The sequence below is a fragment of the Coptis chinensis genome, chromosome 7 (genome assembly GCF_015680905.1).
Source record: "Coptis chinensis isolate HL-2020 chromosome 7, ASM1568090v1, whole genome shotgun sequence".
Taxonomy (NCBI): domain Eukaryota; kingdom Viridiplantae; phylum Streptophyta; class Magnoliopsida; order Ranunculales; family Ranunculaceae; genus Coptis; species Coptis chinensis.
This window is the reverse complement of record NC_141462.1, coordinates 31,450,088-31,457,500: the sequence shown is the minus strand read 5'-3', so window position 1 is coordinate 31,457,500 and position 7,413 is coordinate 31,450,088. Positions and strand designations below refer to the sequence as shown.

At 36.5% G+C, this 7,413-nt stretch overlaps 1 pseudogene across 1 annotated transcript; it reads left to right on the top strand.

The window, feature by feature from the left end:
* The first annotated feature begins 404 nt into the window (after window positions 1–404).
* LOC147487119 (cyclic nucleotide-gated ion channel 1-like) lies at window positions 405–2,869 on the top strand (annotated as a pseudogene). Its single transcript, XR_015202235.1, has 3 exons — window positions 405–499; window positions 910–1,442; window positions 2,648–2,869. The product of XR_015202235.1 is annotated as a cyclic nucleotide-gated ion channel 1-like (transcript).
* Window positions 2,870–7,413: the final 4,544 nt, after the last annotated feature.

Genomic DNA, 7,413 nt, shown 5'->3' with positions numbered 1-7,413 from the left:
GATGTTCATTATATGGTTTGGTTGGCTTGATCATTTTAATATTTTAAAAACATTGCTTTTTTCTCTTTTGTTTATTAATATAGAATTTGTATTTATGAATTCCCCCTTCTTTTTTCAAAGTTATTTATGTAAATGTATCTATCTGTAGGTCTCACGGTCTTACTAGACTTAATATTACCATTATAAAAGTCATAGTTGTAACAAATGGGGTTATTGATAGAGATTTAGCTAAAATAACAAAAAAAAGGTGTACAACCTTTTATTAATTATAGTACTGCCATTTTTGGTCCATACTGTATAGTGATCTGAATGTTGTCCTTTTGTTATAGACGATCTCGCAATCCAACACCGTTAGACTAGAAGAGATGAGAGTGAAACGGGCGAGATGCTGAAACGATGGATGTCACACCGCCTACTCCCTGAGAACCTGAGAGAACGGATGAGGCGGTATGAACAATACAAATGGCAAGAAACAAAGGGGGTGGACAAAGAGTTTCTGGTGCGTAACCTTCCCAAGGACCTAAGGAGGGACATCAAACGCCATCTATGCCTAGATCTACTCATGAGAGTGAGTACTTTCGTATTTTTTTCTTGTTCGTCCTTTCTTATTTGACAACAAACCTGAATTGGGGTGTTAACTCAACTCTTCTCTGGCTTTGGATGAGCTATATAATTCCAAAAAAGGCAGTTGGTATTTCAAGACTAAGGCAACTCATACTGCATCTAGTATTGTAGGGAGAACTTGTGTTTTGACCAAATTGACTACAATTCTTAATCTTAAACAGAGTAGTCTGTTTAGTGTGTTTGCTTGATGTTAGTTTTGGTTCTGTGTCATGTGTGCTATGAAACACCTTCATCCATTAAAGATGAGGAATTCGTTAAATACTCACTGGTTTTTCCTTTCTTTAGGTGCCAATGTTTGAAAAAATGGATGAGCAATTATTGGATGCAATGTGTGATCGTCTCAAGCCTGCATTCTACACTGAAGAAAGCTATATTGTCCGTGAAGGAGACCCAGTTGATGAGATGCTCTTCATCATGCGTGGCAAGCTACTGACTGTGACCACAAATGGTGGTAGAACTGGCTTTTTAAATTTTGAATATCTCAAAGCTGGCAACTTCTGTGGAGAAGAGCTGCTCACATGGGCCCTTGACCCCCACTCCTCCAACCTTCCGATTTCGACCAGAACAGTGTGGGCTATAACATAGGTTGAAGGTTTTGCTCTCATGGCCAACGACTTGAAGTTCGTGGCCTCTCAGTTTCGAAGACTTCACAGCAAGCAGCTGCGACACACTTTTAGGTTCTACTCGCAGCAATGGAGGACATGGGCAGCTTGTTTCATTCAAGCAGCTTGGCGCCGGTACGGTAAGAAGAAGCTGGAAGAGTCTCTGCGTGAGGTTGGGAAGATCAGGCTCTGCTGGCTTCTGAAGCAACATTTGAGGTAATCTCACCTAAAACCTAGCTATATATATATATATATATATATATATATATATATATATATATATATATATATATATATATATAAGATACATTTGAGGTAATCTCACCTAAAACCTAGCTATATATATATATATACCTACACACCTGACCTGTAGATAATTTATAGTTGAAAGCATTTAAAGCTGTAAACAATCAACCTCCATTGTAGAAACTTGAACCATAACATAATCCATATATAGTTTGAAAACTTTCTCAATTATATAATCTAATAGTTGTATGCTAATTTACATGATCCAAAACATTCAAAAACGAATTAAATTTGAACACATCATACAAATATTCTAATCAACTATATTATCATCCAAATGAGCCTGCCAAGGTCTGGTTCTTTCGTTTATCAACCGAACAATGAAGTTCCGTCCTGAAATTTCAACTGTTTTGAGGATTTGGGTATATGGGATTTGATATTTATGCCCATCTAGTTTATTCTTACAGTCCACAATGACTTGGACACATATTACCACACCTAGGGATTCTGTCAAATAGATGTTTCAAGCCCTTGGAGTTCCGTGAAGTTTTGATTTTTGACATACATCTGACAGTCTCTTAAACACAGTTTCTTATTATCAAAGTGTGACTTGTTACGTTGTAGCCAAATACCCACAATACCAGCCACATAACTTGAACTCCAAAGGTGTTAAAGTCTAGGAGTCCATCCTTTTGCAGCTCGCATTGCTTCCTTGAAGTTAAGTTTGGGTGGACCGTGTTTAGGTGTGGTTAGGTTGAGATCTGTGTTTAGGTGAACTGTGATTTGGTTGATATCTGTGTTTAGGTTGTTCGTATTGATAGTGCAACTAGTGGGGGTGCTTGTGATTGTTGATTCACTCGATTGGATTTATTGATGTTTAGTTCTTACATGGTGATTGATTTGCCTTTCCTAAATTGGGTTTAATGCTTAGGGGATTGGATTGACCACCACCTATCTGAAATTCATATAACTGATTATAAGTTAAGTTTGTGAGTTGTGAATACTGATTACCCATTTTGTGATCTTAGACATTTCAATCCAGTTATATGGTATTGTTTTCTATAGGTGTTTAAGTCATTTTTCCATATCCATGTACATATCTCTGACTCAATTGGCATGTTGGAGTATAGTTGATCAATGTACCTTAACTAAATGTTGTCATATTTTGTTTGCAGGTTCGAAGTCGTGTGGGTTGGAAGAAACGATTTGTGTGGATTTGTTTGGGCTTACTTGTTTGGGCTTACTTGTTTGGGCAGAAGCATTTTGGATAGGATTTTAACAAAAAATAAAAATAAAAATACTATGTGATAGATATTGGATGTTAAGACAATTTCTTTTCATGTTTTGTTTTTTATAAGACTATTGTATATGTAACGAATCATATTATGGTCTTAAGAATGGAGTGGGTTATCATATATAAATGATTTTTGGGTTTGTTATTTGTTAAATTTAATGTGGTTTAATTGATGTTGTTTATATGTTTCTTTTAGGTTTTGTGATTGAAAAAAGTACATTGGATGTGAATAAGTGATTGAAAGCAGGGAAATAATAATTATTAAAAAAAAAATAGGAATATGAATTTTAGAACCAAAAGTTGCGATATATTAAATAAGTGTCGCCAAAAGTTGATCTCTTGCGACAATAAATAATGTCGCAATATGAATTTTAGAACCAAAAGTTTGGTGTTGTTATAAAACAAAACGTCGGTAGTGTCACACACCCGACGTTTATAAATCGTCGCCAAAAGCCAATTTTCAGTGACGTTAAATAATGTCGCAATACAAATTTAAGTAACGAAAATTTTGAGATATTTGTCACGAAATAAATCGTCGGTGGTGGAAACTATTACCGACGTTTTTCTAGATCGTCGCTACAAATTACTTTTTGCGACGTTTATAGCAATCAAACGAGAAATGCATATACCGACGTTTTTGTGGGCACTACCGACAATATAAAACGTCGCTGATTTTTTTTATTTGCCGACGATTTTATTTCGTTGTTTTAGACCTTTAGCGACTATACTTTTTGCGACGATGGAGTGACGATCAAAAGAACGTCGCAACTGACTATTACCGACGTTTTTCTTACTTTTTCCGACACTTTTTTTCGTCGCTAAAAAACATGTTTGTTGTAGTGTTGTCATGAAAGAGGAGAACATTCCAACGAGGGTTAAAATCTGAGTTGGGTAAGTTGTTTCTAATCCCTAAGGGGTGAAGCTGCTCTCTATATGACACTTGCAATCTCAATGAGTATTGACGAAATCGAATTATTTTGCAATACAAAAGTCGTATTTTAGTCTAGGGAAAATACGTTGCCTGTTTAGTTTACGTTTTCACATTTTAATATATATATGCATACGTATAATATTTTCACATGCTACCATATCTAAATACGTATGAGTAATTTAAATTTGCCTGTAACTGTAGATATACGTCTACACAATATCGATTTACAAATTAGCGTACATATACGTATTACTGATGTATATTTGCCTATACGTATGGAAATATTTATCGATGATACAACCTTGCCTATACGTATGAGTAGAGTATCTTCACATGCTACTGCATCTAGTATAGTTTGAGTAGATCATATTTGTATGTTTGTATTTTCACCCTTGCATAAATCGTAAAAAAAAAAAAAAAAAAACCTTGCATAAATTTTAATTCCATAACTCTTAATCATATTCCAACGGTGTCTAGGAAACTTGACAGATTGAGGTTACTTAATTAGAACCGTGCTTGCACGGAAAACCTCCCTCATATCTCTCTTGTGACCTGGCTGTTGGTTTATGCACACGATTCCTAGCTTCAATGCTACTTTAGCATGCGCAGCAACTTAGGCCTACGTTGTTCAACTCTAATGATTGAACATAATCATAAAATTCAAGTAATAATAAGTTCCTTCTCTCAATTAGATCTAATTTTATGCTTGCATGAGAATAAGGTCTGGTTCTACTAAAGAATTTGAACATACTTATCGTAGGAGAAAATACGATAAGCAGTTGTGTAAGTTCTCACATCCACAAAATTCTTCATCTATTAATCCAAATCAACAAGATTCCTTGTCACATTTTCCGTCATTCATTATGGCTGAGGAAAATCCAGCAGCTGAGAAGCCCTTACGGCAGTTAGTTCCTCCACCGAGGCGCCTTAACTTTCCACGACTAATACAACATCCTTAAGTTCAATAACTAAGGCAGGTAGTTCCTCCACTGAGGCGCCTTAACTTCCCACTAACTACACAACAAACTATAATGCGATAATAAATAAGGCATGTAGTTCCTCCATCGAGGCTTTTTAGTTCTAACTAAACAAATAACCAACATATTACCATAATTAGATTATTTAAGGCTTTCTTTGTGTGTCCCTAAAATCACGTCGTATCTATGTCTTACCTAGTTTCCCTGGCTACCACAATCGCTACCCAACGCCGAACATGTACATCCACATGCCTCCCCTTACATAATGTACCACTCCGTGCGTAACTACCCTGAGCGGGATGCCGCACACCAGGTAACCCTCACACGGAAGCCATTATGTAAGTAATACCACTATTCGGCATAAAATATCGCGCGTCTCGTTCTATTTTGCGAACGGAATAATCAAGCCACTATTTGGCTACGCCAGAAGGGCCATTCAGATTCACTGAAACGCCAGAAGGGCCAATCACATTACTTACGCTCGAAGGCCATTCATCTTTCACTGAAACGCCAGAAGGGCCAATCATATCACATACACCCACACAGGGCAAATCACATGAGTTGTGGAAGTCAGGTTCTAGGATTTTCGTTACGTAATTTATTCAGGTGTCATACATTTATGACTCATAATAATTCCACTATATCACGTGCATGTCAAATATATTATTGCACTAAGCCACAATATTTAGAAATATCTCAATTATATTTCATAACCATTTTCATTCTTTCACGTGCCAATATATTATTGCACTAAGCCACAATCCCGTGGGCAAATATTCACCAATACTATACTACCTCATAGTAGCATCTCACATATATAATAATGGAGTGTTTATACATTTATTTCTCCAAAACTATTGCATTTAATATATATATCCCAACATATTATATAATATCACAATACCAACGTCAAATCTTAATTAGATAATGACCACCAAATTTATATAAGCTTCCACAGCATTTTAGCATTTGATTTGTCCATACAATTTACAACATAAAACATAGCACAATTAAACAATCCACATTCTACAATCAAAGTCCAATATATATATATGCTTTACACACTACTCACGTCAAATCATAATTAGATAATGACAAACAACGTTATATAATGTCCGACAATATTTTATTATTATATTTGTCCATATTCTTAAATATGTGAAAAACGGGAAAAAGTCAACATTCCACAGTCAACGGTCAACGGTCAAAGTCAAAGTCGACACGTCATGGTCAATGTTAACGTCAAAGGTCAATGGTCAAAGTCAAACTGTCATGGTCAAAGTCAACGGTCAAAGGTCAAAGTCAACGGTCAATGTCAACGCATCATGGTCGAAGTCCAAACCTTAAAACCCGAAAGTTTAAAACAAACTTATTTATTCTACCTGACCCAATTGGGATCTATATTAAGTCCTATGGACTGGCCCCAAGCAATATTAGAAACTGGCCCAAAACTTTAGACTGAACTGGCCCAAAACACAACTGAGTTCGGCCCGAAAATTAAACTGAAACCGGCCCAACAAAACAATCTAAGTTCTGGCCCAAAGACTTAAAAGAAAATGGACCAAACCAACTAAAACAAACCGGCCCAAAAACTTTAAATTAAACTAGCCCAAACTAAACAAATAGAAAATGGCCCAACCCACTAACTAATATCAAAACCGGGCCCAAAACAAAACCAAAAAGAACTGGCCCAAAACTTAACATAAAAACCGGCCCAAACTAAAATAGATTTTTGGGCCCAACCAAACTTAACCTTGCTAAGGCCCAAGGCCCAAGCCCCAACAGTTCATCTTCTTCACCCATTCTCTTCCACCACCGGCCACCAAATCGCGCCGACCACCCACTCCTCACTTCATCAAACCGATTTTAACACAAATCCAAAACCAAACAACATTAACAAAGGTAACAACCTCAAATCCTTAAATCCAAACTTTCCCCAAAACTAGATCTACAAATTTCGGCCACCATTAATGGTTGCTACAAGCTTTCAACAGCCCCCATCCACATTCCAACATACAAACAAACATCAACAACCCACCAAATCAAACAAAAACAGTTCAAACTATTTTAAAAACGCATAAAAACCCAAGTCCCAGTATCACAGTAATGGCAGTAACGCCATTAATGATCCATTTGGGAGCTTCGACAGCACCATGACAACCTCCAACCACCACCAATCGTAATCCCTCTAACCAACAACCCAACCCACAAAACAAACCAACACAGTTAGAGGGCAGTTCGATTGATGGCTGGCGCCTCCATTAACAAAGCTCCAAAGAGTTTTTGAACTGTTCCAACAGTTTCAAACTCATATACTCCCAACCCCACAACACAACAGTACCACGGTTCATATTGTATTTGGGACTGGACGAGGTTCGGGGCTCGCGCCTCTATTGACAGCACAATAACCCTCAACAGTATTTCGGCAGTTTAACCAAAACAATAAACTAATAACTAACCAGTTTAATAAATAACGCGACAGATTATAACAGAAAAGAAATTGACAGTAACGAAGATTTTATAAAATAAAAATCTATAAAATATCTACTCACTAATCTACACTAATCCTAAAACATTATTAAGAGTCCACTACAGTTTGGTTACACTAATCCACCCGGCAGCGGCGCCATTTGATAAACATAAAAAGATAATTTACCTACGAAATGAACGATGAAACTCTAAAACGTAAGTAAACTAAAACTATCTTATGTGCCTATATTTATCAAAGATTATACTCTC